The 8,842-nt window shown below is 36.7% G+C and overlaps 1 long non-coding RNA gene across 1 annotated transcript; it reads right to left on the bottom strand.

The window, feature by feature from the left end:
* Positions 1–5,379: 5,379 nt before the first annotated feature.
* LOC112138856 lies at positions 5,380–8,829 on the bottom strand. Its single transcript, XR_002917855.2, has 2 exons — positions 7,856–8,829; positions 5,380–6,348 (listed from the first exon to the last, which is right to left on the bottom strand). It is a non-coding gene; the product is annotated as an uncharacterized LOC112138856 (long non-coding RNA).
* Positions 8,830–8,842: the final 13 nt, after the last annotated feature.

The raw sequence follows: 8,842 nt of genomic DNA, 5'->3' as shown, positions 1-8,842 counted from the left end.
TTGCGAATCTGCTGCCTTTCCAAGTGTCATTTTCCACTGATGTGCGCCAATGAGTGCAAATGAATTTGCACCTTTTTTTTGTTGCACCCAATTTGAGTTACATCTATTAAAATAAACATCCATTTTTGAGTATTTTTTATCTGATTGTTAGATTTCAGCTAAGCTCGTATTCCATTGTTTCTCGCCTTTAGTATCTCTTGGATCCATCAGGCGGAACGCAGAGCAGAACATCAGTGCATCTCATCTGTTCCAGGGCGTGCAGACTCACACTGCCCCCTAGTGTCTGTCAACTTTGTTTCAAGAGCAGCCTGGTTCTCTGCCAGCGGCTCGATACCAGGATCTGTCAGGGGCAGCAGAATAGATCCCACCGATTGGAGTGATTCGCACTCCTGCTTACTACTCCCCCTGTCAATTGGTCGTTTCTTCCTCACTTCAGTCTTGAGACCCCTCATTGAGAAGAAAAAACATTGTTTTTGATCTGAAAGAGCCCATGAGGAGGCACCAAAACACTAACAATGCTTAGATTTGAAGATCATACTGTAAAGCAGGGCCGGCTATAGGCATGGGCATGGGGCACCCCATTTTAGGGCCCCCCAAAAAAATTCACAATTAGCCAAATAAACAAAATTACTAAAAAAAAAAGTGATAAAATACAATGTAGCAAATAGACAAAAAAAATAAACAAATAGACTCACAAAAAAACACAAATTTAGCTTTTTTGTGCCTGTGCCTTCCCCAAGCCCGGTAGATGCATTGGATGGTGTTAGAAAGAGCAATCAACATATTTTATTAACTTTTAACATATATCTAATTCGTACATTTTCATTGTTCTTAGTGTTTTTACTGCTTTCTGTGTCATCATGGTCAGGGGATGACCAGATGAAAACCAGTCTTTTGGCTAATTCTGTTTTTTTTTTTTTTTTAAACCATGTGTTTTATCTTGTTTAATCATGGGATTTTTTTTTAAATTGCATTGTCCCCTTTTAAATAAATAAATACTAAAAATACCTTAAAACGTATAAAACATACCAAATATGTAAAACGAAAAGATAAAGGGGTGGAGCTAGAACATTTTATGTGGGGACTGGGAGGGGGCCAGAAGACTAGGCGCAGCAGAAAGAACAACCATTACAAATGAAACAATCAAAAATTCACCTGCTGAAAAAAAAAATAGTGAACCCTTTGGAATTACTTGCGTAAACTGGACACTATATTATGTTCAATAAAAACATTTAAAAAACATATTTTGGTGAAATTTAAGCAGGTAATGTTTTGCATCATCATTGTGATTTAGATTGACTTAAAAAAATACACATCGTGTGTCAATTTTGTTCGGAAATTGAGAAGGGTTCACAAACTTTTTCTTCCAACGTATTTCAAACAGTTTTATTATTGTTATTGATTTTAAAGTTTAAAGTTATTTTAAATGAGATGCTACTAATGCTTCAAAAACTAGATTTTTTTTAATAATAAAAATAATATTGACCAAAAATTGGGAGGGGCAGAGCCTCCCCTTGCCCCACCTGTAGCTCCGCCCCTCAGAAGTTAAATATCCAGATGGTTTTTGTACTTTTTAGGGGCTCAGATGGTTTTGAAAACCCAAACTCACCACACCCACACTGGCTCCACATCAAACACTTGATTGACAGCTTCATCTGAGCCACTTTCAGTGGAGGTAGTGTGGACTTTTATCAATCTCACGCATGATTGGTGACAGAAGTTGTCCTAAAAATGTGACTCAAATCGACTTGGAACAATCACTGTCGACTGGTTTCAAAATGGCGGCGCACGTATCAGGAAGACACTCACGGATTTGGCCTGATTTTGTGAAAGCTGGAGGTAAAGCAGTTTTTATCAACACCTCGCTTTGTCCAGTTATTAATATACTGTATGTCTATGGTTCTGATTAAAACCAAAGTGTCCAAACATAATAGATGAGCTGCTGCAGACATATCTCAACAGGAGAAGTTTAAATGATGTATTTTATGATATTTTTATATTTTCTGCGGTTTATTTTAATATAAATGTTTAGTTTTTGGAACCTTAAGTTTTAAGTTCTATAAAAACCAAAGAGATTTCCGTAAAGAGAAAATGAGATGTAACTACTTCAATCAAAGCTCGCAGTTTTCGTCCCTTCCAGCACCAATAAAGACAACTCTGGGGGAATCCCGAAATAAATGCAGCTGACAGTGCCAGCGTAAATACAGCACAACAAACAATCCAAGAGTGCAGAAAGAGCTTCAACAAAGGGGAAATGTAATGAGCTGAAGGTGCCTCTTTGTCAATATATCATCCTCAGTGAATTTGCCAGCCTCCCTTTACCTTCAAGCATGGTAAATGAGAATTTATACCCCCACTACTTTATCATTCTTTACTTTTTTTCTCCTCCCCATGAGGTGATCACGGCACGGGAGACGGATATTTTCACCAAAGGCAATATCCCCTCGCAGTAATTATATCAGAGGGAGAGAATGGCTCATTAACATACGTTAGGCATGTCAGGAATTTACAGACGCCGTTTGCGGATGCCCCCTCGTCGTCCTATCCGTATGGCGTCTCCTTTGAGGATGCAACTTGCTCATTTCCATACATGTCAATCACTTTTGTGTGGTTTTAAAGAAAAAAAAAGGATCTTCTTAAAGACTGAATGAGGCAATCAGAGCCAAAAAATAAAAAAAGCATGTGTGGGTGTATGTGGGGGGAGCTGTGGCTGTGTTTACTGCAATAGCATGATGAAAAAGTGAGATCAGGATGGATGGATGATGAAATACACGTCTTTATTTGACTGCTATTGTCTTTGCAGAGGTAAAGGTTCATCATGCATGCGCAAACTCAAGAAAAAACAAATGGTCCGGCCCGTGAGTTGGTGCAGTCCTGCTGCAGCTCCTTCGCTGCAGGATCCAGCATCTGCTGCAAGAATACAGAAACACACCGTCAGCCCAGAGACGGAAAAACCCACTCGTGATGCAGCCACACCACTGTAAACTAAATGGCTGCTGACTACTAAACTAATATCCATTTTAAAAAACGTCTATAACAATTTATTTAAGTTTCACTTTTGTTAAAATGAAGGCAAATATATCAATTAGGCAGAATCAGAGAGAGAAAACTGTAAACTGTCAGGAAATACTTTCAACTTTCCATCAATAAAAGGAGGATTTGAGCTAAAATATAATGAATGAAACTGATGTATATCAGAAGTCAGAATGGCACATTCAACTGAGAATTATGCAACTACAAAATCAGATGTCTGACTAAAATCTTGAAATCCTGACTTTTTTTAAATCAACTTTAACTTGAAAAGTTTTGCTAAATCTCTTTGAATTTTGACTTTAATCTCAATACAATTAGAAAGAAATTCAAAGAACTGATTCACTGTTTTTTTTGTTTTGTTTTTTTGTTATTTTTTTAAGTCTCTTTGGTCCTTATCCAGTCTGTTTTTTTGTCTGGGGTTAGAAACAGAATAAAAAAGAATCAAATTCTTGGTGTAAAATGTGCATCAACATGCAGCGATTTTTAAAAAAATATCAACAGAAGTTAAAAAGTGTAAACAGAGCGTCCATCCAGCATCAAGCATGGGAGATTTTTGAGTATCTGTGTGGCAGCAAAGCAAATTTGTAAACCACAACAATTCTGCACATTTACTTACAAATGTTCTTTTGTCGATCTTTGAAAATAGATTTGAGGATGGAAACTGATTATAAAGCAGCAGCTGACTAGCTGTTTTAAAATTGGAGAGAATAGTTGCTGCCAGACTGATTGTTTCTCTTTGTACTCGTATTAAAATGGAAACTTCATCAATAAGTTTTGGTTATTTAAAGCCAGTGTTAGGAGTAACTCATTACAAAAGTAATATATTACACTGACATATTGCTTTTGTCAGGACTGTGCAGACTAGTTTGGTGTTTCAGGGATGTTTTGAGCTGAATTTTCCGCTGTCAATCACTCCAGGTTGTCAGGTCATCTGCTTTGCTGCCCCTTATTTGATTTGATTTGATTATAAAGCTATTTGTTTACTTAACTTGATTTCATTGTATTTATTTATTTTAATATAATTATTTTCTAAGGTTGTTCTTATTTCAATCAACCAATCTATTTATTATTTGTGGAGCACTTATGAAAGCAGAAGAACCCAAATGCTGAACCTAAAATCAACTATAAAATAAATCATTAAACAATAAAATACAAGAAGATAACCAATATTTATTTTACTTTATTTCATTTTGTTTTTTTTATTTATATTACAAAAGTTTCTTTATATAAATATTGCATTTGTATTTATTTTGTTTATTCTATTTTAATTTAATTATTTTATTTTTGTTTCTACATGTAATTATTTTGATAGTAATATTTATTTATTTTCCAATCTTCATATAAATATTTTATCCTATTGTATTAATTTTCTCTCCTTTGCTTTTACATGTCTACGTTAGTTTATTTAATGCTTCATTCTCCTGCATTTTGGCTCCTATCTCAAACCAGTTCTGGACTCCAGTTGAATGTGTTGTAAAGTTTTTAATTATTGAATGTTCAGTATCTCGTGTTTCACATCAGTCCTTTGTTAAATGCTCTACAATACTTTGTCAATGGAAGTCAGGGTGTCATCCACCGTCATCTGCAGTCAGGTACTCTTGAATAATTCAGAGACAGTAACTTTGTAAGCTAGTGATGACGTTTTCAGTGATGTGTTATTTCAAAGCGTTCCCAGTTTTCTCCTAATTATGATGATGCAGTTTTTAGCCCAATTAAACTAAACAGTGTCGTTTTCTAGGACATAGTTTCTGCAGAGCGGCAGGAGTTTATTAGAAATCCACCTGTGAGTTGTTAGCCCATCCCCTCTTCCCATCAACCATTGGTTTACATTCTCTACCGCTAGCTAATAGCCCCTCACACCCCAACCTAACATGGCGAGCAGCACTGGAGCTATCCAGCCGAACAGGTTTGAGGAAAACAAAGACGGATCTACAAACTGATGCATCTGAATTAGCTTGTCGTTGAAGGTTCTACAACACATCTACACATTTTTTCCAACTTCATTTCTTCTTCTGCTCCTGATTCATAAAGAAATACTCAGAAATGCTGTTTTAAGCTTAATTTGATTTATTCGCTCTACTGTGTGATCACTCTCACTAGTTTTTAAATATCTAGGACATTATTTGACACATAAATGAACACAAAGCAGAAAATTAGAAAAACGTAAACATTTTAACCGTTTTTACAAACTTCTGCTTCCATGGGAACCATTTTTAACAATAAATGTCAGAGTAATGTGCACAAGGTCAACTAAAGTCATTTTGTGATTTTTTTTTTTTTCTTAAAAAGCTGTAAATTTATTCTGCAAAATCAAATGTTCAATCAGTGCCTCTTGAAGCCTCAGGACACAATTCACAAGCTTTTTATTGTTTGTTTTGTTTTTCAGTTCTGAAGTTTGTTTTGTGGCTTTCAGGAGAACAGATGAATCTGTTAAACTGTAACACAATGGATGAGTCCAAAAAGGAAATTAACATTATTAGTTAAAAAAAAAAAACACCCAAACAGCCCTACTTAACCAGTCTCACTTCATGTTTTTGTGTTTCTGTCTGTTCAATGACTGAAAGTGAACAATAGCTCCTTAGGATGGATGGGATTTAAAAAAAAAAAACTTTTAATTGTTTTATCAAAGAGCAGAAAAGAGGCAAAAAGAAAAAAAAAGAAAAAGCTTCACTCCCAAATGTCATCAGAGTGACTGAAGACACAACGTCCATTTCCATCACCATCCACTCCATCTCTCCCTCTCGTTCATTGTTGTTGCCTTTCCCCTTTAAGTGCACTTTCGCCCACACCACTTGGAAATTGATTGAAACAAAATGTCACAATTATGCCCTGTAGCTCGCCGCTTCAATTATTCATCAATTAGGGGGTAGGCTGCTTTTTTTCTTTCCTCTGAGCTGATTTTTCATTCAGTTTGCTCGAGATGTATGGCTCCCCTGCTGTTAACCAGTCCAAAGTCATTAGTTTCTGGGTTTGCAATTAAACCTGATGCATTATGCATGAAGCTCCGACTCAGTAGACACACGCCGCAGCGGCAGCGGCTGCAGCAGCAGCAGCAGCAGCAGAGTGAAGCTCTGGAGGCGCGGATGAGAAATTAATTTCAAGCAAGCCATGAAGTTCTCTCCATCCTTCCCTCTCTTCATCCATCTCTTGTCTGGAAGGTTGAAACAGATGCTGCTAGCTGCAGATGGAAATAGAGATGGGGCGACTGAGGAGACAAGATCTTCTGTCATTTACTCCATCTGCACTGAGGGGGTTCTTTCAAAGCCACCAACAGTTGGTCCACATGAAATCTTGGTGTTTTTGAGGGGGGATTACCTGGAGTTTTAAAGAAAACGTTTACATATTAAATGCCAGAAGGTCATTAAATAATACCTATTTAAAAATCAAGTCATCACTGATTAAAGAAAGGCCCACTTTAAGTCTTTTAATGTCAAGAGTCTTAAGAAAAGCCAGACAGACGCATCTATGTTCCTTTGCTGCCATCTACAGGCCACAGAGTGAAATAACATGTGGACAATAAATAGAAGCTCAAGTTTTATGTACAAATGTTCCCAAATTTAGTTCAAAAAGTGTCTTTTTAACATACTTGAATATATGAATGACTGTTGTTGAGGAAATGGATAAAAATCAAATCACTTTTTAGAATAAATTTAGAGTGAAATAGCCGATTTGACATAAAGATAAATAGATTTACAGGAAGAACAGGAAGAGACACAATTAAAATGAAAAATGTCCCCAAAGAAATCAAATGTTTTCCGATTATAAAGATTCCAAACAACAAACGTGTGTTTTCAGATTAATAATCAGGTGTGAGGATACACGATAGAAAGTTTTTAGAAGTGAAAAACACATTTACTTGTAAAAATAAGATGAATTTGTCAGATACAAATAGGTTTAATTGATTGTTTGTACGTGATAAAACTCTGTTTTTTACACCCATCTTGGGACAACTTTAGACTATCATATTACAGACTTAACAGCCGTTTTCTGACGGTAATTATTACAGTTCTCAGAGTCAGAGAATGCATCGGGTACTGAAGTTCCCTGGAAGTTCCCACCCTGGTGAAAGGGCTTCTGGGAAATGAAAGGCAAAAGTGACGGTCCTGATGAACATGTATCTCTGAGCTCTGTATTTTACATATGAAACTCCGCACTACCGACACCGAACCAGAAAATAATTTGATTTTGAATCACCAAAAGGTTCAGAGTTTCTTTGTTTTAACACCGATCTGAAAATAAATCTTCACAAGATACTCCACGTCTTTTATCTTTGAGCACGGCTTTGATAAACAGACAACTTTGGTTCTTTTCTCATTAATTTATGACTTTAAATCTCGTAAATTTACAACTTTAAATCTCATAGATTTACGAGCGAGTTAGTTAGATCTCTGTGGAGGAAGCTGTGAGCAGAGATGGCATTCATGCTGCAGGCATCTGAACGGAGAATGAGTCCTGAGTCATTTAGCCTATGACTTTTAAAGTCATAAATATACGACTTTATTCTCGTAATTTAGCAGTTACAACCTTTTTCTCGCAAATTTACGAGATTTAAAGTCGTAATTTAAAAAAATATTTTTTTCTTTATAAAGTGGCTCTAATACTCGTCGTAAAACAAGATTTGAAACTGAAAAATAAGTTTTGAAATTGAAATTTTGAAACCTAAAAACAGAACATTTGAAGCTGAAAATTACTAAGTTTATTTTCAAATAGCAAAAAGTTTTGGACATTTATATATATATATTTTTTTACTAAACACACACTTTTTTTTCCAATTTGATTTATTTGGGTTTCAAATAATATTGGCCCCGATTTAGCTCCATACCTTTCCCCCCTCACGTGTTTTCTTGATCGGCGGCCACAGCTTCTGTCGGTTCTCCATGTCCTCCGTAGTGAGGTCCTCCTTGAAGAGTCATCCTTTGGACAGGAGAAACCGCTCTCCAAATCTCCTCCTTCAGGCGCCGGGAGATAAACCTGATGACAACTCCTCTCGGTCTGACATCCTACTGCGTTTCCTCCTCATCCGATGAGCAACATCGATGGCATCTGGAAGCTTCCCTTTCTCGGCTGGCAGGACTCCTTTACAGATGTTGATCACCTTCTCCCGCACGTTTTCCCTCTCAGACTCCGGAAGTCCGTACAGCCGCAGGTTCCATCGACGACCAGAACTATTCAACTCAGCAACCCGATTCGTGCACTTCTGTGTTGACTCTTCACTCCTTTCTACTCGTTTTTCGCTAAGTGAAACCTTTTCATTTATTTGCTTGATTTCAGAGCGGACTGTTTCAACCATTTTTAAAGTGTGTCTCTTCTTGGGTTAATTAAATTTGGGTTAATTTCTTGGCAAGCGGAGGCTTACTTGGAGTAACTGGCAGTGAAGGGAAGTCCTCCGACGTCACAATAATCATGTTCGCTAGCTAACAAGCTAGCTGAATTTTTCCCTCCTTCCTTCGCTTTGTGGATCTAGACATTTTGATTTGATGCGATATCAAAAGACTCTAAATCGTTATCGTGATGTTTATACCGGGGAAAAGTTTGCTGCTCCAAAAAATCAACTTCATAAAGTTAGGTGTTTCCCAGCATGCACTGCGGCTCAAGGTATATCTTTGTAAAAGAAAAAACATTTAAAATATATTATCTATTTATTTTTCTTCATATTTTATTTAAAAGTAACAACCATATAGCGTGTAATTCAAATTTGCCTAAAAAAAACTGGAGCTAAAACCATTAGTCTGCACTCATGTACACCGTAGGGGTATAAATACCAGTGAGCGACAATCGCACTGTTGGATCAAGTCTGGCAGTGTGCCTC

Source organism: Oryzias melastigma, unplaced genomic scaffold (assembly GCF_002922805.2).
Source record: "Oryzias melastigma strain HK-1 unplaced genomic scaffold, ASM292280v2 sc01274, whole genome shotgun sequence".
In the NCBI taxonomy this organism is placed as follows: domain Eukaryota; kingdom Metazoa; phylum Chordata; class Actinopteri; order Beloniformes; family Adrianichthyidae; genus Oryzias; species Oryzias melastigma.
This window is presented reverse-complemented; position numbering and strand designations above follow the sequence as displayed.